The 25,476-nt window shown below is 46.0% G+C and overlaps 1 long non-coding RNA gene across 3 annotated transcripts in view; it reads right to left on the bottom strand.

Annotated features, from left to right (window-relative positions):
- LOC137639236 (uncharacterized) overlaps window positions 1–25,476 on the bottom strand; it is a 46,453-nt gene that overhangs the window by 6,587 nt on the left and 14,390 nt on the right. For 2 of the 3 annotated variants that reach the window (XR_011044264.1, XR_011044265.1), the window contains 3 exons: window positions 13,035–13,253; window positions 12,407–12,573; window positions 915–997 (listed from right to left, as the gene is read on the bottom strand). This is a non-coding gene — a long non-coding RNA (uncharacterized lncRNA). Of the gene's footprint in view, window positions 1–914; window positions 998–12,406; window positions 12,574–13,034; window positions 13,254–13,586; window positions 13,607–25,476 lie in introns of those variants that run through there. The other variant, XR_011044266.1, reaches the window with a different exon arrangement.

The raw sequence follows: 25,476 nt of genomic DNA, 5'->3' as shown, positions 1-25,476 counted from the left end.
GTGCCAAATACCCTCATTCTCCACAAATGAGCTATATAGCCAAAATCCATAAATCCAATCTAGTAACACCACAGAAATTGTAATATTTCATCCAAAATTTTGCTGAGGATGAAAATTTTGAGAGAAATCTCTCGAATCCATAAACTCCCACAGGAGGACAGTACCACACCAAGAATGCATGCAATTATTAAAAGTATGCAGGCCTAAGTTTAGGGATTAATTTTCCTTTCACCAATGTTCCGCATCCAAATAATGTATTAAAAGTTATGTCCATTATTGTAATTATTTCCAAGATCCTGTGGAACTGGCAAACAAATTATGGACGTTTCAATTTCTGGAAAATAAGTCCTACTAAGCTTGCTTATTGGCTAAAGCTATAGTGACAGCCAAAACCTACTGAAAAATCATACCTCAATGAAGACAACATGAAGTCAGCTTTTCTACAAGTAAAGATTTCCTCAGCAATTTTCATAATACTGCCATTACCATCAGAGAAAGTGGCAGTAGAACTGTCAGACAAAGCCTTAATTGCTTAAGACCAGTTTTTTTGACACTTCTCTAAGCGTCACAAAATTTTCTTCCATTCAGGTTTCCAAAGGACTAAAATTATTTCATTCTTACTAATACTGTACTTGCTAATTTGCACAATTGTTTATGATATTTTCAGCTTTAATTAGGCTATATAAAAAAAATGAGTTTGATATATGTTAACCAAATAACTGGGCATTATTGTCAAATATGTTGAAGCAAGTATTCAAGCATAGTTCATATCCTCAAAATTAAATGAAAGTTTTTTTTTTTTTTTTTTTTTTTTTTTTTTTGTATGAGAGACTTGAATAAAAAATACTATATTCATAAAAAAAAATACAATAGAAAACCCTGTAGAGCATACACATTATGCCATATATACTCACATGTTACTTAGTCCTCTTATCTCTACTGTGCTGTGTGCCTGATTAATCCAGCAATACCAATCAAAAATAAATCTTCTACACTTCTGTGGAAAAAAAAACTCAATAGAAACTACTTTGCAATTTCACATACATGCAGCATACTTAGTCCACGCAATTCTCAGTTATATGAATAGTATGTTTAAATTTTCTTGCACTAACTGCTTGTCAAGTAACGTAGACGCTGCATTTTTATCAATGAAGATAGTGTAAATACGCTAGTACCACAGTAGTACTGACCTTTTGCAGTCAATATTTACTGTAACTTCAACAGCAAACCTATCTCAAAAAAAAAAATTTACTGTTGAAAATTTTAAGATTTAATTTCATGTATCTTTTAACTTGGGGATATTTTCAGGACACCACCTAGTCATGCAATTGAAACAATACTACAAACTAATGAATATGTTCATACAAAATCTTAACCAAGTTTAAACAAAATCATCATCAGTCATATTAAGCCTACCAAATATCCTATTTAAGTGCAAAAATGCTCCTTTATTACAAATTCCTTAAATGGTTTCATAAATGCTTCATACAAACCATCTCCATAATCATGGGTTTTATCTGGAAAAACGCAGCTAGACCCAAAATTTAAACCACCAATTATGGACAAGTAAGAGGTAGAAAACTGGTGAACGAGGGAAAATCCACTGAACTACTGTTAAATCACCAGCATAAATGAGATAAAATATGATATTTTTACGAGATATCCTTGAGGTAATTAAGAGTTGAAGAATAGGGCTGATAAAGAACTCAGACCGAGCACATTTTTAACTTGGTCCAGGAATAGGTTTAAGACAGTTAACTAGCAGCAATAACCCAAATATCATTAACCCTAATTGAATTGACACTAAAGATATCAGTTAAGATAAATATTAGCCCAATTACAACCCTAGCCGAAAAAAAAGATTCAAACACTAAGGGTTGAATTTGGAAAGCATCTAATGCATTAAAGCAAAAAAAATTATAAATACAAGTTGAGAAAGTTGATAAAATATGTAACATGTAAACTTTGATACTTGAAACCAAGTCGACCTACTGAACAAATATGAATTTTCAAGAACTGTCCACCAATTCAACAATTAGATAAGAAAAATACTTTAACAATTTTATCACAGATTGAATAAACTTAGAAACACAGTTTACCACCAGGCCTTAGAAGTAATAATAAAATCCTTAAGATTAACTTCGTACCTTTGAAGTGGATGGTATATGTAGTTTAAAAAGGTCTGAATGTAAAGTATGGTCAAAATTTTATAATATACACCAACCACTAAGCGTTCATTTTACGACCATGACGTTATAATTGTGGATAAGGAATTCAATAATGTATACCAATTTCTTGTGCAACAACAAGACTGAGTTTGCTGTTGAACATCCAATGGGAGACTAATATTTAAGCATGGACAAATATAAAATGGACACATTTACTTGCTAAAGACAAGTTGAATCTACATTGCAAGACCAAGAAAGTAACTCAAGTCAAAATAAATGCCAGGATAAACATTTATTGGCAGCTCTGGAAGATAAAGCTTGATGCTTCAAGAAATGTGGTCCCATTTTGAAGGATAGACCATCCTGCAAGGATATCCCCTTTGAGATACTACTGCTAGAGAGTTATTGGGTCCTTTGACTGGCCAGACAGTATTACATTGGATCCCTCTCTCTGGCAACTTCTTAATTCAATACCAATTGCAAGAAGCAGAACCAATTGATTAATTCGCAGAACCAATTGATTAATTCACACCACTAAATGTTATTTGGCATACCATGTATAACACCCTGAAAACTGTAGTCTACCATACATCTAATGTAGTAGGTAATCTCTATACTTAATCGTTCCAGTCCGCAATCAGTATCTAATGAAAAATTTCACCAGATTGAAGACCTTTGCCCAGTTTGTGCATGCAAACTAATAGGGCATAAGCTTGATTGAATACCTCCACTTCTGTCGTAGTGCCAAATTCAGTACTATAACTTTAGTTTGTACCTATTTTCTAAAGTACTGTGGAGCATCTTCTCTGTACAGAAGTCTTTACTGAAGGGATTGATTACCCCTTTATGCAAAAGATTTTATGGTAAAGTACCATTTGTAATGTTTAATAATCTTTAAAAAAAATCCAGTTGCTTTCATAAATTACATCTCTTATTCAATGTATTTTCAGGTCAAGTGCAATTATTAAAATTCTTTAGAAAATCAATGAATGAATGATTGGTAATTTTCTGGCATTATAACATGCCAATTCGAGTATAATTAATGAAGTATTAAAAAAAATGTCAGAAATGAATAACAATGAAACATTCAAAATTTCATATTCAGTATAATTTAAAAACTTATAAGAAGGCCAGTGAGTGAAGAAAGCTCTAGGTAATAGGAGGATAGATGTGAGAGGGGCAAAAGAGCATGCTAGAAATGGGAATGAATGGCGAGCGATTGCGACAGTTCTTGTAGGCCCTGCTGCTCCTCCGGTCATCTTGGCGACTGCTGACATAGTGGCAGTAAGGGATTCAGCATATGAAGCTTTATTTGTGTTGGATAACTGGGGAAGGTGGCTTGGGCACCCTAGCAGTGCCAATCAAACTCGGCTGAATCCCTCATCAGGCTGGGAGGAACAAAGAAGAAAAGCCCCTCTTTGTTCTTTTTTTATGTTAGCTACCTCTCAAAATTGAAGGAAGTACCTCGGTAGATGGAAGGACAACAACTTCTAAAACAAACAAAAAATGACAAATTCGTAGATAATTTGTATTTTTCCTAATTATACAAACCTTAGCTATTTAATATGGGTTATTACTTTGGCGTGGCTGAAATGACGAGCCATTAGAATTTTAACGAGGGTTTACTACCCCACCGCTAGTTAGCGGGGGGTAGGGAGGGGTAGCTTGCTACAACCCCCCCCCCCCTCACACACACCTGTGAATACTTCACTTTGCTTAGAGGTAGGACTTCACGGGGGACAGGGCTGGTGGGCAACTTTGATTAAATATCTAAGATTTGTTTAGTTAGGAAAAATACAAATTATCTACGAATTTGTCATTGTTCCATAACTGAAATACAAACCACGCTATTTAATATGGGTGACTCACCCCTTAGGAAGGATGGTAAGTCCCTGCCATACTGGCTTTGGCTTTGCCCGGGGACTCAATATTTGAGTGTGTAAGTACTCAAAAATAAGGAGTCCCTGCGCCTCGCTAGCATTGCTGTGTAATTGCTGCGGCCTACATAAGCTGTGTGTGAAGGAGAGAAGTGTGACTCGCCCTAGGAAGTTGACCTGGAGTTCTTCAGATGGAATTCTAGGCTAGGACTCTCCCAATACCACCTCGTCAGGGTATGGGGACGTGACAGTATTAACCTTAATACTAGGAACACAAGGAAGCATGGTTTACCTGCAGTGGTTTGAGGTCAGCTGTGCAGAAAACCCAGGATGCTGCTTTCTCCAAGGGAGGAGAGGATGAAGAAAAGAATAAGAGCCAGACAAACCTTTTCATTCATGCAGACTAAAACCGGGTAACAATGCCCTCAACCTTCTGCTACCTGTCCATTAAGAAGTCTGAGGTTAGACCAGCTGTTGTGCAGTCACCACAGGGCCGATAGAGAACGTATCGAGTCTCCTGTGTGTCACGTCTTGCAGGTAGTGGGCTGTGAAGGTCGTCTGATGCTTCCACACCCCAGTTTGCAGGACCTGCATCACTGAATAGTTTTTCTTGAAGGCCAGGGACGTAGCTATGCTCCTGACATCATGTGCTCTAGGGCGACGTGACGGAGGAGGGTCAGGATTCAAGGCTAAGTGTATTACCTTGCGAATCCAGGCCGATATGGTATTCCTAGTGACCCTCCTCTTTGTTTTCCCAGTGCTCACAAACAAGGCTTGCACCTGGGGACGAACTGCAACTGTTCTTTTAAGATACAACCTTAGACTCCTTACTGGGCACAGTAGGAGATGGTCTGGGTCATCTGTTACAGAACAAAGACTCGAAACCTGGAAAGAGTTGAACCGAGGGTCCGGCACTTCCGGATTCTGAGTCTTGGCAACAAACTCAGGGACGAACCTGAACGTTACCTCCCCCAACCCCTTGAATGGGCGATGTCGTATGAGAGACCATGAGGTTCGCCGACTCGTTTGGCCAAAGCCAAAGCTAGCAGGAACACAGTCTTCCAAGTAAGGTGGCGATCTGAAGCCTGGCGTAATGGTTCGTAGGGAGGTCTCTTCAGAGACCCGAGAACTCGAACCACGTTCCATGGAGGAGGTCTCACTTTCGACTGAGGGCAGGTAAGTTCATAACTCGTATGAGTAGAGAAAGTTCCAGCGAGGAAAAAATGTCCACTCCTTTGAGCCTAAAGGCTAGTCTTAAGGCTGAGCGATAGCCTTTCACTGCCGAGACTGAAAGGCGCATTTCTTCCCGCAAATACATGAAGAACTCCGCTATTGCTGGTATAGTGGCATCGAGTGGAGAGATACCCCTTCCACGACACCAACCATAGAAAACTTGCCACTTCGCCTGATAGACCCCTGCGGATGACCTGTGCAGGTGTACAGACATCCTATTTGCAACTTGCTGCCAAAATCCTCTCAGCGAGGTGCTGCTGGATAGTCTCCAGGCGTGAAGTCGAAGCGAAGCTACGGCTTTGTGGAAGATGTTAGCGTTTGGTTGTTTGAGTAGCTCGTGACATGAAGGGAGTTCTCTCGGGAGCTCCATAAGGAGTTGCAGAAGGTGATGCCATAGCGGAGCTATCAGGGTCATCGATAGATTGACCGATATTCTGGTCTTGTTGAGCACCCTCCTCATCACACAGAACGGGGGAAAGGCGTATACAGTACATCAATGTTGTCCAACCGTTGTTGGAAGGCATTTTGCCAGAGAGCCTTGGGGTCCTGGACTGGGGAGCAGTACAGCAGGAGCTTGAAGTTCAGCGCTGTAGCAAACAGATCCACAGTCGGGGAACCCCACAAAGTCAGGACTTCGTTGGCTACTTGACGATCCAAAGACCATTCGATACTCACTATCTGCGTCGCTCTGCTCAGACTGTCGGCGAGCACATTCCTCTTGCCTGGAATGAAGCGAGCCGATAGTGTGAACGAGTGGACTTCGGACCATCTCAGTATCTTTACTGCAAGATGGGATAGCTGTTCTGAAAAGTTATCTCCCTGCTTGTTGATATAAGCAGGTGTTGATATGGTGTTGTCCCTCATCACCACCACAGAGTGGCCCGCCAGGACCTGATGGAACTTCTGAAGTGCCAGGAATACAGCCTTCATTTCTAGCAGGTTTATGTGGAGGTACTTTTCTGATTCTGACCACAGGCCTGAGGTCCTGTGGTTCAGAGCATGAGCCCCCCACCCTTTCTTTGATGCGTCCGAAAACAACATCAAATCCGGGGGAAGGATGAGAAGATCCACTCCCTTTTGTAGGACCCATAGGGATCAGAGTGTCCGGGGAATCGTGTCCTTGATTCCACCAAGACTTGAGTCGCCACTGGAGAGATCTCATTCTGAGGAGACCATTGGGAACCAGACGGGCCAGGGAGGAGAGATGGCCGAGGATACGTAACCATGATTGGGCTGGAAGTTCTTCTCTTTTGAGGAAAGGCCTTACGACCTTCCTCAGCCTTGCTATCCTGTCGTCTGATGGGAAGGCTTTGTGGAGATTGGTGTCTATGACCATGCCTAGGTATACCAGTTTCTGAGAGGGCTGCAGAGAGGACTTCAAGATTTACCATGATCCCTAGATCCTGGCAAAGTTCGAGAAGCTTGTCTCGGTGGCGAAGAAGGGTTGCCTCCGAGTCTGCTAGGATCAGCCAGTCGTCCAGGTAACGGAGGAGACGGATACCGATCCTGTGAGCCCAAGATGATATCAGGGTGAAAACACAGGTGAAAACTTGAGGAGCTGTGGAGAGACCGAAGCACAGCACCTGGAACTGGTAGATCTTGTTGTCTAGGCAAAATCTTAAGTACTTCCTTGAAGACGGGTGGACTGGGATCTGGAAGTACGCGTCCTTCAGGTCCAGTGTACACATGAAGTCTTGTGGTCTCACTGCAAGTCTGACCGTGTCTGCCGTCTCCATGCTCAACGGTGTCTGTTTGACAAACCTGTTTAGGGTAGAGAGGTCGATGACTGGTCTCCAGCCTCCAGACGCCTTCTTTACAATAAAGAGTCGACTGTAGAAGCCTGGGGACCCATCTGTCACCTCTTGAAGAGCGTCCTTCTTCAACATGGTCTCAACTTCTGCCCGGAGGGCTTGCCCCCCTTACCGATCCCATGGTAAGGGAGCTCAATGACACTGGCTTCGCTGTCAGGGGAGGTAGAGATGTTGTGAACGGGACGCGATATCCCTGACCGATCACGGAAATCGTCCAGGTATCTGCCCCGAGTTGCTGCCACCTTGTCACGCAACTTTGTAGGCATCCCCCCACTGGTGGACATGCAGGGGGACTGCCAATCCTAGCGTTTACGGCCTCGGCCGCTCCCTCTACGATTTTTACCTCCCGGGGAGGACTTTCTGCCCTTGACAGGAAAGGGCTTAGACACCTTTGGCTGTGCTGCTGTCATCTTCTTCGCATTCTTAGCTGGACGGGGCTGTTGGGTTGCTGGAGGTTTGTAGGGCCTCGATGTCAGGGCCCTATGGAGGAGGGAATCCTGGTTGAACTTCCTCCACCTCTCAGCAGCCAGCTCCACGTCCTTAGGCTCAAACAAACTCGTCCACCTCTCAGCAGCCAGCTCCACGTCCTTAGGCTCAAACAAACTCGTCCACCTCTCAGCAGCCAGCTCCACGTCCTTAGGCTCAAACAAACTCTTACAGAGTATGGAAGAATGTCTGAGCCTGCTAACATCGGAACTGGGACCTTCTGGTGAAATTTCTCAGCCACTGCGTCCTGTCGTTTCAGGATCGTATTGGTCCACAAGCTCGAGACTTGGTGGGCCAGAAACTCGATGCTCCGCGTGCATGAGAGTAAGAATGTCTCCAGTGCCTTCCTGGTGCTTTCCTTAGACAGATCCTCAGACCCCACCAGGATGCCCAGAGACCCCAGCCAGATGTCAAGCCACGAGGTTGTCTGCATGGCACACTTTGCCGCCACCTCCTGGCTTAGGATCTCGGTAGCAGAATACGAAACATGCCGGTTGGAGTCTCTCTCTAGAGGGACTCCCCCAGTGAGTTCTTCCACAGAATGGTGAACAGGAAGACCCAAACAAGTCGCCTCTAAGATCTCAAAATACCTCCTCTGGTGGACTTGAAGAGGAAGGAGGAGCTTGTTACCGGCGCTGGATCTGTTGGAGGAGGCAAGCTCAGAGAGCTGGCCTTCAACTTTGTCTCTGGCACTCTTCACCCCTTGTGACCAGGGCAAAGCTGCACTGGCCCTAGAGGGTTTCTGGATGCCATAGACTCGTTCCAAGACAGTGTCCTTACCCTCATGAGGAGGAATTTCTGGGTCCGGAAACCCGTCGAGATTTCTCATGAGGGTCAGAACTTGCCAGAACGCATGTTCTGACTCTTGAAGCTCTCCTCCTGAAGGGCTAGCAGCAAAGACTCCCGTCCCCAGTGGCTCTTCCTGAGGGGACTCGTGGACATTCTCCAAAGGTCTACCTGGCTCCTGTCTGATCCTTGCCGAAGACTTAGTAAAGTCTTCAAGTCCTTCGGCTCCCTCCTGGGAGGGATACAGGACTCTAGAAACGATGGATGCAGGCTCTTCTCTACCCCTGTGTGAGAAGACTTCACAGGGAGAGGCGGAGTTTCCCCCATTGGTGCGATGGGGGAACGGACCGGCTCGTCCGACTCCCCTGAGGATGGGAAATCCTCATCTGCAGGGGAGAAAGAGAAAGTCTGGGGGGGGGGGGGAGAGGGAGCCTTGCGCAAGGATTTCCGAGGAGACAACTTAGCCCTCGGAGAAGTCACCACGGAGGGGACTCCTCTCTTCCTCTTCAGGGGGAGAAGAAACCGCCACTGCTTTGTGACCCAGTTCAGAAAACACAGACTTAAAAGCCTGCATGAGAGCTCTGACTATGGTCCCAAACCAGGGCTGCTAGCTGACAGTCACGCTGTCAGACACTCCCTCTGGAGGGTAGGGGATCGATCAATCCCTAGGAGTCGTCAACAAACAAGGGTTTGCCTGAAACGAAGCTGAAGAAAAAGTCCCCTTAGACCTGTCCGAGAACCTCCCCTCCTCCGGCGAGCGCGCTGTTCTATGCTTGCGAGGAGGGGAACGAGACGATGACCTGTCTGCCTGAAGCTCCGTGAAATCGCGTGCGGGATCGCGCTGGCGAACGCAGCGCAAATCGCCCTGGTAGTCGTGCGATGAGCCCTGCCCTGGATCGTGCGCGGTAGGAATTTCGCGAGGGCGCGGGAAAGCAAAGGTGATGGCGAGGGGACGGGCGCGTGGGCAAGGGCGCGCATAGGTGATGGCGAGGGCATGCGGTGCGCAGGAGCTGGAACGTTGGGCGCTTACGCGTGAGCAATCATTTGATCGCGCCGGCGCGCAGGAACCTGCTAAGACCCCATGCAGGCGAGACTGTTGGGTGCGCGTGCGCAGGAGAAATGTCTCTAGCGCGTGGGCGTGGAGCGCGCGTATCTGGAAGCGCGGGGCGAGGGCGCGATTGCGCAGCCTCGTGATAGTGCAAAGGTGAATTTGCACCAGCGCGCAGGTGGTGCAGGAACTGTCCCCTCAGGAGATCGTGGGCGCGCTGGGCGCGCAGGAGATCGTGAGCGTGCATCAGGATGCGGGAACACAGGAGTGCGCTGCTGCAATGGGCGCGCAGGGCGTGCAACAGGATTCGGGCGCACAGGTGTGCGCTGCCGAGTTGGGGGCGCATCGCGCGCAACAGAATTCGGGCGCACAGGAGTGCGCAGTTTGGATGGAGAATGCAGGGGTACCTGTGAGCGCCCGTGCGCTAACTTATGTACCTCCTGGACTGCGCGCTGGAACGTAGGGGTGCGCTGGCGCGCCGGTGAGCGCTTACGCGCTGTATCAGGAACAACTGCGACTGCGCGCTTAACTCCAGAAGTGCGCTGAGGCACTGGAAAGCGCTGACGAGTAGGAGCGCGCTTGAGCGCTGTCGCAGGAACAGATGAGCACTTATGCGCAGGTGAGCACGTGTGCGCAGGCGAGCACTGGCTCACTATAGCAGGAACTGCAGGTGGGCGCTGGCGCGCAGGAGATCGTGGGCGCGCAGGGGAACCCTGGCGCGTAGGAACAAGAACAGGTGCGCCCTGGGGCGCTAAGTCAGGAACACTAGCAGCGTGATGGCGCGCAGGGGGTACCTGGCGCTTAAGTGACTGAGGCGCAGTTTTGCGTTCAAGTCCCTTGTGCCCCGAAGGGACCGGTGCCTGTGCTATGACAGGGTTAGAAGGCGCATATAGCGCATCAGCAGCCTTGAAGGGTGATGGCAGGTCAGCAGGTCTGGAGGGTGACAGATCAGGGGGTCCCGAAGGACGACCTTCCACCGAAGGAGATCGCGAACGATCTCTGGAAAGGTCTAAGGTGGTAGCTGGCAGGATCGGTGAACGGCGAGTCTCCTCCGCAGAGGAGTGCGAGGATGACGAGCCAAAGAGGCGCCTCCTAACTCCCTTGTGAGGAGAAGGAAGTCCTCTACGGCGAAGGGGAGGACGAGTCTTCCGCCTTATACGCCCTCTAGGGGACGTGGGATCAGCAAGCTGTCCATCATAAGGCCTCCGCAGAGGAGTCTCTGTAAGTGAACTCCCCCGAGGGGGAGAATCACTAACTGGAGGGACCGTAGGATTAAGTTCCACCCTCGAAGGATGTTCAGAGGGGGAAGCTAAGCCTTCAGCTACCTCAGCAACAACAGGAGCAGGAGTTTGATCAGACACACCGGAGGCCTCCATTACAACAACGTCGACGATAGACAGAGGATCTATGTCTGCTATCGTTGGCGATTGCTTAACAGCTGCTCCCAGTTTGATCATGTCAAACAGGGCTTCTTTGGAGGGCGAACCCTGAAGCCCCAAGGAAGCCCAAAGCTGTAACAAATCATTGTTATTCACAGAGAAATCAATATCCTCCTCCGGGGGAGGAGGGGCAGCTGCCTCGCTATGGGAGGCAACTACCTCTCCCGCACCCCGGGATCGGTCAACAGAACTACGGCCTACGCTACCACTCGACGGCCTCTCGGAAGAGACCGATCGAGTGGGAGCTTCGGAGGAGGTTTGGGCTACGGAAGAAGAGGCCTTGGAATTTTCTCTTTTCAAAGAAGCCTTTGAAGGAGAAATATCCCTTTTGGACTTCTTCCGGCGCCGGGCAAACCTCTCCCACTGGGAGGTAGACCACTCCCTACACTCACCGCATACATTACCACTATCACACCGTTGGCCACTACAATGAGGACACAAGGTGTGAGGATCTGTGTCAACCACCGACATAAAAGTCCCACAAGGGCGGTCAGGTAATCCAAGACACGTACGCATTATTATTAATAGAGGCCAACTTCACACACACTGTAGAAAAAGAGAAAGTAAAAACAGAATAATGGCAGTCAAGTGAGGGTGAGAGCAGACACGTCTGTTCATCACCCGAGCCAAAAGCAAAGTGAAGTATTCACAGGTGTGTGTGAGGGGGGGGGGGGGGGTTAGCAAGCTACCCCTCCCTCACCCCCGCTAACTAGCGGTGGGGTAGTAAACCCTTGTTAAAATTCTAATGGCTCGTCATTTCAGCTACGCCGAAGTAATAACCCATATTAAATACCTTGGTTTGTATTTCATTGGCATCATACAAGATTTCTCCTCCAAGAATCTTGGCGAGCATGTACATTACATGCCATCCTCATTACAAGCTTTAGAGGGGAATCTTTCTCCAATATCCACAAGACAAGACATTCAGACAATAAATGGCTGATAGTATGGGAAATCAAGCAATCATCACACAAAGGTTGCCACCTGCCAGTCATCATGAACTCGTGTTGAAAGTGTGTACCCTTAAAACGAATTGATTTATACCTTTATGGGCCAAGGATGTGGTATGGTATCGTTTGTAAAGGCAGCAAATTAACCTTAATGGCTCATCATAGCAATCCTTTACAAACGAGGGACTAAACAACCTAAAACTGATAGAAATGCCACTTAGATCTGTCAATATCCCATTTCACTGAAGTTAGCCAAATAAACCGGGGGTTTCCCCAGCTCATAAAAACTTTATCTGTCTATTCAGAACTGCTCTGCATTATCCCTAAATTTGAACTATTAAAGGGGTGAACATTGAATATTCTGAATATATGACCTTTTTCAACAGATAGAGGGGAAAAACTATCCATGCAATCAAGTTAACAAATTTGTTATATGACAACTTCTACAGTAAATTAATTCATTCAAGATTTCCTAGGATAAGGTTCCTCATAATGTTCATTTCATGCTAGTGAAACTGGATTAATATTTTTTCCTAAAACACATTTCACTAGGAAATTAAGAAACTAACCAAACACCGATCTGTTACTACGAACAGCCCGCTACTTACTAGAGTATTAGTTTAATAGTTTTGGTATGTGAAAGTCTTTAGGGAACTTCTTACTTCACAGATAGAGCCATCAGTCCTCCAGTACAGATCTTGGTGATGGCAATCATTAGATTTATGCAATTTAGATAGGCTATCTTTCCTAAGAATGTGGAATTTTGCTGGAAAATCTGGAAAGGAAAATGCAGGAATGAGTTATCCACAGATATAAGAACCAATACTTTTAAATAAAACTAGCATGCAGTGTGAACACTTTAGAGCAAGGAAAGATTCAATTAATAAACCCTTGATAAAATGTATATATATGTGAGCCAAAGCCATAATTTCAATGCTTGTCAAAATCTTCCATGGAATTGCTAATTTAAATTTCACTACTACTTTGCCATTCAGCAAACATTTGCTTCATATACACGACTTATTAAATTTGCTTTGTCTTCCCAACCTTACTTTAATCTTACCATTTCTTTAAGATTTTATCACTAAAGTCCAAGTAGAGTTTAATAAACAAAACTAGGGACATATTTTATCATAAAAGTCACAATAAAATATGGTAAATATTACTGTCACAAGTTACTAATAAATTGCAGAGGAGGAAGAAATTAAACTAATACCATTATGAACTGTAAATTACCTTTTAAGAGTCCTTACAACAATTTCCCATCTACAAGATCAGAAGTTTCAGTGGGGAAGTCTAAGCCATCAGATTTCCTGTTCCATTGACTTCTTGTTCTACCTGCTACAAGGACCACAATCCAATCCAGAAATTTTAATGGAAGACTTTGTCGTTGTAAGCCATCAGATTTTCCGTTCAATTAATTTTTCCCTGCTGCAAGAACTACAATCCAGTCACCTGCAAAAATATCAGTAAGGTTAGGCTCCTTGAATCCACAAAAATCAAGATTTTTCAAAGTAATTTGTATTTTTCCTACCTGTACAAACAAGACAAAAAATAAGGAATTTTCAAAGTAATTTGTATTTTTCTCATCTATACAAATATACAATCAAGATTTTTTACAGTAATTTGTATTCTTAATACATTTAATAAATAATAAAGATTTTTCTAAATAATTTGTATTTTTCTTATCTATACAAATAAGTAGTCAAGAATTTTCAAAGTAATTTGTATTTTTTATACCTGTACAAAATAAATCAAGAATTTTCAAAGTAATTTCTATTTTTTTACCTGTTCAAGCATTGTGGTTTGTATGTCCGTGGGAATAACTATGGTATCTTCGTTGTGATTTATAGTAGGGTTTTGGATCTTAAATTATGAAAAATGTGTGAATGGATAAGTGAAAAACAGTAGAAAAATGAAGGGACAACAGGCCAACTACGAGAACAAATATTATTCAATGTGATAAACGGATTTTGAGCAAAGCGAAAAATCTATTTTTGGGTGAGATAGGCATGGCGTCCTGATGGAAGGTTCCTTTTTGGTAGCTTCCTTGGGTATATAACTACTAAATATTCCCAGAGAATTTAACCACAGGTTATCACAGAATTCTAACTTCTGGAGCGAGTATCATAAAGGTTTCCCTTTAAGACATCGTATATCAACAGGGGAAGCATGTATTAACGCGCCACATAGCTATCTGCATCCCACATAGAGTTAACACTTCGATGTGTAGGGGCGGAGAATAGCTGGGGAGCCGTTCCACAGCTAATCTCGTCCGTGGCTACTTTTGGTACTCGAGACGTAAACAAACGGGCGCCATTACTAAATGACGTCACGTCCGTCCTCATCCTGAAGCCAGTTGCTTGCCGATCACCATGATACAGAAGGACAGGGTGGGACCTGAAAAAACTGGACGAAGTAGCAGGGAGGGTCCATCAGGACGCCATGGCTATCTCACCCAAAAATAGATTTTTCGCTTCGCTCAAAATCCGTTTTTTGGGCTCAAGCCATGGCGTCCTGATGGAAGAATACCAGAGAATCAATGTATCGTGGTAGATTTTCCCCTTGTAGTGTAAGTGCCGAGGGCTTTGAACAGGACAGCATAGTAATCTCAATAGAGGAACCGTAGGGAAGAAAACTTCCTGCCCCCCTGGCAGTGAAGTCCCAACGGACCATGCTGAAGATCAAAGTGGTCATCGAAGGGCTACCCACCTTGCTGGGAGAACATGAAGAACTCGGAGACAAGACTGAATGGTTGGTATTCATATAGGAACATTCTCAATAGCAGACAAGTGGTGGTTAGGCACTGTATGTGAAGAGAGAATCGTCTGGTTTCGAAGGCATGATGTAAGTAAGTATTCGGGTAGGAATATTACATTGCAGAGGTGAGTATATAATAAGGATTGAATCCTTAGTAATCTTCATCGTATATAAGAGGAAGGGGATAATAAAACTATGACAGTCATGTATTTCATAGTATAAGTAGGAGCGGATTGAGACGCACAAGTAATAAAATAGAAATTTTATTTCACAATTGCAGAATATGGTAATTCAATGCAATAAATATGTAAAAGTAATTTACAACAAATTATAATGTACATAGTAATGAAAGACTTGCTCTTAAATCTGAAAGAGAATTTCAAATTATTAGTAGGCACTCATTCCAGAGGAACGTCAGTCTTTTAAAAAGAAAAGGAACGTCAGTCTTTTAAAAAGAAAACACATCTTGCTCTAGGCATGCAGCACTTATGTGACGACTATGACATTTCACCTGGGAGAAGAACAGTATATGAAAAGGCACTAAGTGTCTTTGAAATCACTACGTATCACGCGAGGGTCAACATAGGCACCCGAGGAGTTAGAGTCCCAAGTAACTCACTGTTCTATGCAGAGTTAGGTGCAGGTTTCATAACACTACCTGCGGCTACCACAAAATGTTTGACTTCATGCACTTGTTTCGCATAATGTTTGAAGAAAACACGCGAGGATTTCCAGCCTGTGAAACTCTTAAGGCTTTCGAAATCCATACTCTGAAAGAAATTCAGAGACGATGCAACATTTCTAGGATCGTGACCTGCGGGTGTACTGTCAGGATCCGCTCTGCGAATGAAGTAAGTGATTTTCGTTCTTAGTTGTTTCAGTGACAGGTCGCTGCCCGATGTTTCTCCTTTGAAGAGTTGGCCTCCACCAAAGTCAGAAGTTCTACGAAGATAGACCTTGAGGCTCTCTACTGGACATAGAGAGGCATCTTCTTTCAGGGGGCAGATTCTCCAAGGGCCCCATCTTTTGGTGGGTAGTTCATTTTTGGCGAGAAACGTCGGATCCGGGAAGAGGGCAAGGTCTCCTGAATCTGTAAATAGAATGTGACCCTCGTCCCTTGATAATGCCACTATTTCGCTGACTCGGGCTCCTGAGGCAAGAGCAAAAAGAAAAATAACTTTTTGAGTCAGATCCTTGAGAGGGCACGAATCATTGTCCAAGTTGGAGGCAAAATGGAGCACCTTGTCCAGGGACCAGGAGATCGGTTTTGGTGGGGGTGCTGGGCGTAGACGAGCGCATGCCTTCGGCAGTTTATTGAAGATGTCGCTGGACAGATCAATCTTGAAGGCATACATTAGTGGTCTAGTCAAGGCCGATTTGCAAGTAGAAATCGTGTTGGCTGCCAAGCCTTGTCCATGAAGGTGAATGAAGAAGGACATGCAAAAATCGATGGTGATTTCCGTAGGATTTTTTTGCCTTGACGAATGAGACCCATTTTCTCCAGGATGATTCGTATTGCCGTCGTGTGGATTCGGTCTTGTATTCCTCGAGGAAGTCGAGACTCTTCTTCGATATCCCGAACCTTTTCTTCACGGCTAGGGAGAGAAAATCATGAGATGAAGGTCCCTGACTTTCAATGATGAAGCGAAGACAGTCGACTTCTGTACTTGTTGGGAGAGAACTGGGCCCGGGAGAGGGATCAGCGTAGGTTGTAGCTCCAGGACTAGGGGGTACCAGTTGCTCCGAGGCCACTTGGGAGCCACTAGGGCTGCTGTTCCTTTGAAGGTTCTCAGTTTGGAGAGGACTTTCAGCATAAGGTTGGTGGGAGGGAACAGGTAGATCTTGGACCACCTGTTCCAATCCAGTGACATGGCGTCCACTGCTTCTGCCTTGGGGTCCTCGTACGGGGCCACATATCGAGGAAGTTGATTGTTGTCGCTCGTTCCGAAGAGATCGATCTGAAGTTCTGGGACTTGGTGAGAGATGAAGGAGAATGATCTTGTGTCTAGAGACCATTCCGACTCTATCGGGCTTGTCCGAGATAGAGCGTCCACCGTCACGTTGCGGAATCCTTGTAGGTGAACTGCAGACAGGTGCCATTTCTTCTTCTCTGCCAGACGGAAGATTGTCAGAAGCACCTGATTTATCTGGGGCGATCTTGAGCCTTGGCGATTGAGACATCGAACTACCACCGAGTTGTCTAGGGTTAGACGAATATGGATCGAGGAAGGCGGGGATAGTTTCTTCAGAGTTAGAAGGACCGCCATGGCCTCCAAGATGTTGATGTGAAACGTCTTGAATAGGGGAGACCATGTGCCTTGAGCCTGTTTTTGGTGGTAGTGACCTCCCCAACCCTCCAGCGAGGCGTCCGTGTGGATGTTGAGTGATGGAGGTGGGTGTTGAAGAGGGATGGACCTTTTCAGGGCCTTTGCTTCCGACCACGGCTTGAGGAGCAGTCGAAGTCTGTTTGGGAGCAGTCTCTTGAGGTCTCTTCGAGCGATGGATGCGGAACGTCTCCAGACTCCCGCGGCATCCTTTAGCTGTGCACGTAGCACTGGGTTTGTCACTGAGGCGAACTGTAGAGAGCCTAGAACTCGTTCCTGCTGACGTCTTGAGATCCGTTTGGATTTCAGCAGTCGCTTGACAGACCCTGCTATTTCCTTCCTTTTCTTCTGGGGAATGGAAAGGCGGTGTGACTGAAGGTTCCACTGGATTCCTAACCATTGGAACTTCTGAGCTGGAGAGAGGCGAGATTTCTTCGCATTTATCTTGAATCCCAGGAGTTCTAGGAACTGGGTGACTTTGTTGCAGGATCTTAAACAATCCTCGGGCGATGGAGCCCAGACTAGCCAGTCGTCGAGGTAGGCCATCACCTGGACGTCTCGGAGGCGAAGCTGTTGAACGATGGCGTCCGCCAGCTTTGTGAAGATCCGAGGGGCCACGTTGAGGCCGAAGGGCATGGCCCTGAAGGCATAGCTTTTCCTTTGGAGTCCAAATCCTAGGCAGGAGGAAGCATGGTGGTTCATTGGAACGTGCCAGTAGGCATCCGCCAGGTCTATGGAGACCGTGTAGGAACCTTGAGGCAGAAGGGTCCTTATCTGTTGAAGAGTCAGCATCTTGAACTTGTTGTTCGCTATGAACTTGTTGAGGGGGGATAAGTCTAGAATGACTCTGAGCTTGTCGGAGTCCTTCTTGGGGACGCAAAACAGTCTCCCTTGGAACCTGGTTGACTTTACCCTCCTTATCACCTTCTTGTTCAAGAGATCTAGGACATATTCTTCCAGAAGGGGGGTTGATTGTTGGAAGAATTGCTGGAAGGTTGGAGGTGGTTGAGTCCAACTCCAGCCTAGACCCCTCTTGCCGATGCTGTGTGCCCAGGGATCGAAGGTCCAACGATCCTGGAATTGGCGGAGTCTTCCTCCCACCGGAAGTACTTCATTGCTTCTGGTGTCCCGAGGGTTTACTGCCTCGGCCGCTAGCTCCCCTTCCTCCTCTGCCTCTGGAGGGACGGCGAGATGCGTATCTGCCTGCACCTCTGTTTGAGCCTCTACCTTTGGGACGAAAGGTAGTCGTCTGTTGCTCGAAAGCAGGGGTGAAAACCGGCAACTGTGACAAGACCGGTTGGGTGACCAGCTGAAAGGTCTGCTGTGGCTGAGCTGCCACTTGGGGAGTAGCGGGTCCCGGAAACTGCCGTCTCTGTTGACGTTGCTGGGATTTCTGCTTGGAGGATTTCCTCTTAGGTTGAGGGTCGTCGTCCTGAGAGGATTTCCTCTTCTTCGACATGCCCCACTTGTGGAGAAGGTTCCTGTTCTCCGTGGCGGCCTTGTCAGTGATCTCTTTCACAAGGTCAGAGGGAAAGAGGTGCTTACCCCAGATGTTGGAGGAAATCAGCCTCCGGGGTTCGTGTCTCACTGTGGCACTGGAGAACACAAATTCACGACAGGCTCTACGAGCCTTCATGAAGCTGTACAGGTCTTTAACCACAATCGCCAAATGCGTTTTGGCGAGCACCATGTAGTGATCGGGGACTCTAGTGTCACCGGCCATGACGTCGAGCTGTACCTGGAGGGACATGGATGCGGCTAGCCTTTCCTTCGTGTCATGTTCCCGACGAAGGAGATGGTCATTAAGTTTCGGGAGGTCTTCGTTAAACTGTCGTCCAGCAACGTCAGGTTCTAGTTTCCCCACCACGAAAGTATGCTGGACATCTTTCCAGTGTCGAACATCGGGGGGAGTAACCAGGGAGAAGGGTCTGCACTCCTCCAGTGCAGGGCAAGGTTTCCCTTCTTCCACTGCCTTGTGTACTGCAGCGAAGGCCTTTTCCATAAAGGGGAGGATCGCATCATCTGGTGCGACGTAGGTAGGGTGCTTCTTGCTCAGCGCCGGAAGCTTTGAGCAGGTAAAACCCCTACTTTTAACAGCATTGGCCAGTATAGCCTGGGCCTTCGGGAGATCGAACACTATTACCTCCTAGGTTCGGTCTCTTCTCTAGAGGCAGGTTCGGATCGAAGTCGGATGTAACAGTCCGGATAAGCCTCAAAACTCGGGAAGAATTCCACTTCTTCCAGGGCAACCGAGCCGACCTTCTCACTGACGAAGATCCTGCCCGTTGCGATAGGCATGTGTTCGGCATACCTCCAGGGGTTGGCGTGCGAACATGCCGGGAGGTCCTTAACCGAAATACTTTTCGGCTCCTTTGAACTTCCCATGGTCCTGATGTATTCGTGTGTCTCACGGAGTTTCTTGTCCATAAGAGCTTTGAGCATACGGAACATCTCCTGGGCGCTGGATGGGATGGGGTCCGGGGTGGCGGAGGTAGACGGGAGTGATACATCCGTCGGTGTAGGAGTTGGGGCGGGGGTGGAAGGCGGAGCGACCTCTTGCTCCGACTCGGTGTATTCCACTTGGTCTTTCTCATAGTCCAGTTCTTCGGCCATGAGGTTCCTCTCCGTGGTCTCCGACACCTCCGACATACGTTCCGCGTTGTCGGTATCCAGGCGACACTCGTGCATGGACTGGGCCATGACTAGATCGGGCTCCACCGTTATCTGGACGGTGGGGATCTGATCCTTGGGGACCACAGAGTCTGGGGATGCCTTCGGGAAAAGCAAGGCCCTCAAGTCTTCAGTGGCAAGGTATGGTCCAGTGGCGTTCTTCTGGAAGCCACGCACCCACTTGCGTAGCTTCTCTCGAGAAGCGTCCCTAACCTCCGCTGAGGGAGGATTACTGTATTGAACGCCTCGACCAGGCGGTCCTGGCAGACCGGACAGTTCTGCGGGTCCCAAAACTTCAGATCGCCTTTCTTGTTGGCGCAAGGGGCGTGAGTCCTACACGCCGTGTGCCCATAGAAGTGCTGGCGCTTCACTCCACAGAAGCCGTGGTCGCACTTCACGTACTCCTCCTGTAAGAGAAAGAGAACATGAGTATGGGGTAGTCATATCAATGACTTATATTCTAAAGTTAAATATTAAAGGATTAATCTTTAACTTAATTTTAAGTGATATAAACATTGTGATGTTTTTGAGAGTGGGCGGAAATGAAGGAGATAGACGCATACTCCGTGTAACCCGCCCGGCTGATTACCGTAACCTTATCCATAGGCAATTTGTTTGTGACCAAGGGCACAAGGCAGAATTCTTCATAGATTGCCAGGAAGGCAGGGGGGAATTCTAGTAGGAATTGCCAAGGATATAAAACTGGGACTGAGACCACTCAGACCATAGAGTTGGGAATGTAGGAGATCCCATAGGGTAACGGTTTCCGGCAACCAGCCGTGCTAAGATACACACAGCATGCTGGAAAATTGGGATATGCAAGAAGACAGCATGGCCATTAATAGAACGGTAAGACAATACCTATCTATTTATGTACAGTAGTCAAACCATCTGGTTGCAAAGTAGGGCTATCAGCATGAGTTGATAGCTAGGAGAAGGGGTGCAAGTCGCTTTGACGCCTCCGGAAGGCTCCGGCAGACTGACGGCACGCCGGAGGCCGCTCCAGCAGAGATTCTGGCATTAGGGAAGACAAATATAGAAGTCAGGAGTAATGCCAGGATGGCGGCCGCCGGCGCAGCGGCGGCACGCCGGCGGGAGACGGCGGCTCCGGCAGCCGAAGGTTGCCGGCTTGGTGACAGGGACAAAGATGGGTTATAGCAGAACCGGACTGCCGGCAATGGATGCCGGCACTCCGGGGGCCGGACCGATGGACGGACGACCGAAGCTATGAGGTATAAGGGAAGGCCGTCGGCTGTACGCCGACGGGAGGCGGCAGCCCTCCGGCACGCGGAGGACTGACGGCCCGGGGGGCAAGGAAAGTCACCAAGGGAGGGGGTTCGGTATCACCGACAGTAGAGGCAGCAAGGGACCGCCACCAGGACAGTGAAAGAAACAGAAGGAGGGATGTAGGGGTACGGACACGGACCCCAAGACATCCCACCTGAATGGGTGTACCCATGATAGAGGCTAGCCCTATCACCCAGTGGCAGGGGCCGCAGGCGGCCGGGAGCCAGAGTAGCCCAAGGGAGGGCTAGGGAACACCCAAGAGGGGGGAGAACTCCTGCGGACAAAACGCATCCAGTGGCTAACCCCATAGGACACTATGAAGGGTATATGTACCAGAGCGGACTGCACACAGGGACTCAAGGTAGCCCTATCACTCCACCCTAGGGAGGAGTTGTAGGACAGGGGACAGATGGGTATAGACTAACCTAAGTATAGGCTAGGCCATACAAGAGATAGGTGGGGAGGGGAGAAGAAGAAGGGTCTTCTATAGGGGAGGCTCTGTACCAAAGCGGCCACCAAGGAAGGGAGGACGTTCCCTAGCCTAAGGTTAGGCAACCTGTCTGAGAACGGTGCATGGGTACCGTTTCAGCAAGGCACAGAACTAACTCCCCCCAAGCCTAACCTAGAGCAGGGATATTACACCCTGAACCAGGAAGGATGGAAGACATATCGCATTGCAGGGAAGGTCAGGTAACCTAACCTCAGCAATAGAGGAAGGGCAGGCCGTTCCTCATTCTCGGACGCAACCCTAAGGGGGGATCATTCCCTTAGGGAGGACAGAGAAGCGATAAGTACTCTGGTATGAGCTTGATCCCCTTACGTGGTAGGGGGAGCAAGGCTACACAGAGGGAATGCCCTAAGGCAGGGGGTGAAGGGAGCATATTGGGGGCCTACGAGTAGGTTAGGTTAGAGAGGCACACTGTCAAACCTATCCCCTATATGGTCCCTGAAGGCGAAAACACTTGCATCACAGTAAACAGTATCATAAAATAATGCCACTATCTTCATAACTAAACCTAGGATCACTGTAATATATCATGCATGAACACTGATGATAGGCACTCTGGCCTAGGGGCTAGACTAGCGAACTGGTATGGGGTCAGTCGATGACCAATAAAAGAGCGTCAAAACACGATATATAAAGTTCCCAGCTATGAAGACTAAATAACTAATAGTATCGATTAGTTAATGAGGCTGGAAAAAGCTGTTGAGGCTAGCTAAATAAGGCATGCAAAACAACAGCGACGCCATAAAATGGCAGGTCCGGTAGTAGCACAGCTCTGCCACAAAACATAAAATATCTTGAAAAGTAAAAGTTACTTTACGGTCAGAGCTTATTTAAACAATACTGGAACCTCGTACTCAACTTTCCAGAAGAAGGCGAGGCCGAGGGTAGAGACATGGCTAAGATGCAAGTCGATAAGATACGCACAGGGAAAAATCCGTCTAGTAAGGCAAGCTACTAAGCGAAGGATGAGGACGGACGTGACGTCATTTAGCAATGGCGCCCGTTTGCTTACGTCTCGAGTACCAAAAGTAGCCACGGACGAGATTAGCTGTGGAACGGCTCCCCAGCTATTCTCCGCCCCTACACATCGAAGTGTTAACTCTATGTGGGGTGCAGATAGCTATGTGGCGCGTTAATACATGCGTCCCCTGTTGATATACGATGTCTTAAAGGGAAACCTTTAGGATACTCGCTCCAGAAGTTAGAATTCTGTGATAACCTGTGGTTAAATTCTCTGGGAATATTTAGTAGTTATATACCCAAGGAAGCTACCAAAAAGGAACCTTCCATCAGGATGCCATGGCTTGAGCCCAAAAAACCTAATAACATACCACCTAGGTAAGTTAAGATCGGATTGTATTCAAGTGAAACTTTGAAGGCAAATATGCTAATACAAAGGGTCAGCAGTTATTATTATTATTATTATTATTATTATTATTATTACTAGCCAAGCTACAACCCTAGTTGGAAAAACAAGATGCTATAAGCCCAAGGGCTCCAATAGGGAAAAATAGCCCAGTGAGGAAAGGAAATAAGGAAATAAATAAATGATGAGAACAAGTTAACAATAAATCATTCTACAACAGTAACAACGTCAAAACGTTGAATTGATAAGTGTGTACCTATAACTTATAACTAAAGAAACAGTAAAGACGAGACTTCACTATGCACACATTTAATGACAGGTCCTTCGAATGGAAATTCAACCACATTAGTTAAAAAAAAAAAGACACTTGCTGGAGGTTAGGTGAATAATGGCAAAAGTGTCCATACAGCAGGCCTGGCATGCTCTATCAATAGATCTGTTAAAAATCTGATATGCAGAAACTTGAAAATATTCAACATTTACATAATTATACACAAGATTACAAATTGAACAAAATGCATAGATAAAACATGAACCATTAACCCATAGGGTGGTAGTACCATCAACCAACCTTGCAGGGACACAACATACCTTCAGCCTCTAACTGTCCCCAATGGCCTATTAATCTACCTGTTCCCACTTTTTCATCTTGCTTTCTAGACTGTCACTTAAGGTTGGTTTTTGGGCCAGTTTAACCTCCATATCTTGAACTTCATTTAATTTACTTTTCAAATCTATCTTACTCCCCAACCAAAAGCCTATCTCCTCTTCCTCGTTTTGGCACTTTCTGAATAATCTAGTACTGGCGTTCAAATCTGATCAAACTTTAAAAGTGCAAGTTTATAGCCTATATGATTTTCTCCAAGAAAACCTTTCTGCAAGAGTCATAGTTTCAAAATATAACATTCACATTACGATACTCTACCGATACATTTTTTAACTTTCATATAATCTCTACCACAAAAACAAAATAATACCTTGGTAAAAGATATAGAAATTACTAGTATATTTTTTATGACCATCTAGATGCAAGGTTAACCAGTTTCCAATCAGTAAGGAGGATTATGAGTAGTAAATATAACAGTGGGGAAACACAAGTTGATTATTCCATTGTTAATTTTCTTTTTACAACAGACAAGGACAAAAAATTATGCAGATAAACTTTGCCCAAATGGAGTAATACTGGGTTAAAATAAACAAATTAAACTAAAGATTTTAGACGGGTATTATCTATGTAGCCTCTACGAAGCTATATTTTCTAAAGTCTACCTCCGCCTTTATCAAACAGCTGAGAAAATCTTGAATAATAATGAATAAAATAACTGGAAATTGGACAACAACAAACGTGTGTAATAATGCCATGGTTTAGCACCAAATGCCGAATGGAAAAACATTAGCTTCAAGGGAAAAACCCTAGCCTTAAGGGATGAACCCCTGACTTACAGGAAAAAAAAAAACCCTAGCTTGGTGGAAAATACCTACTTCATTGAAAAAATACCTGGCTACAGTGGAAAATTCCTGGCTATAAGGAAAAACCTTGCTTCAATGGGGAAAATACCTAGCTATAACAGAAAACACCTGGGCCTCAAGAAAAACGTCATGACCTCAAAATTACATGTGGCTTCGTGGATAAAAAACATACGAACCTTTAAAAAAAAAAAACACCGTCTGGGCTTGAAAAAAACAACACTTTGGCCTCAAGCAAAACACCACCTAGGCCATTCTGAAAAAACCTAAACCCTGAAGAAAAACAAACCTAGTCCCTGGGAAAAACATTACATAGACCCTTAGACAAAACATCATCTGGGCTTCAAGCATAACAACACCATAACCTCAAGCAAAACAACACCAGGACCTCAAGCAAAACAACACCTGGGCTTCAAGAAAAACAACAAAGGGACCCCAAACAAAACAACACCTGGGCCTCAAGCAAAAAACACCTGGGCCTCAAGCAAAAAACACCTGGGCCTCAAGCAAAAAACCCCTGGCCCCATGCAAAACAAAACCTGGGCCTCAAGCAAAACAACACCTGGGCCTCAAGCAAAACAACACCTGGGCCTCAAGCAAAACAACACCTGGGCATCAAGCAAAACAACACCTGGGCCTCAAGCAAAACAACACCAGGACCTCAAATAAAACACCACTTGAGACTCAAGCAAAACACCACCAAGACTCAAGAAAAACACCACCAAGACTCAAGTAAAACAACACCAAGACTCAAGTAAAACAACACCTGGGTTTCGTGCAAAACAACACTAAGACTCATAAATCAACACCTGGACCTCAAGCAAAACAACACCTGGACCTCAAGCAAAACAACACCTGGACCTCAAGCGTAACAAAAGCAAGACTCCAAGCAAAATAACACCAAGACCTCAAGCCAAACAACACCAAGACCTCAAGCCAAATAAAACCTGGGCCTCAAGACGAACAACTGGGCCTCTGGCAAACACTTGAATTATACATGCTTGGTACCAAGCCATCGAAGCTGCAATCCAAACACTCCACAAGGAGTAGCTAGAGCACTAGACTTTTAAACCTTGCATGAGAAGCATCAAGATTACCTTATCAATAATCAAAACATAAGATTTAGACATAAAATTCACGCACGCGACAACGTATTTAAACTTTCTGGGCCACAGAATATTAAAACAAAAAATTCTATTAGCCAACCTGGTGTACAGTAAATGGTGAAAAATAACAACAGTTCATTGCTTTCCCATTTTCCTTATCCATGGTGGAAACTTCGGTATACGTATTATA

Source organism: Palaemon carinicauda, chromosome 4, assembly GCF_036898095.1.
Source record: "Palaemon carinicauda isolate YSFRI2023 chromosome 4, ASM3689809v2, whole genome shotgun sequence".
NCBI classification, from domain to species: Eukaryota; Metazoa; Arthropoda; class Malacostraca; order Decapoda; family Palaemonidae; genus Palaemon; species Palaemon carinicauda.
Note: the sequence above shows the minus strand (reverse complement) of the source record. Positions and strands in the feature narration are given on the sequence as shown.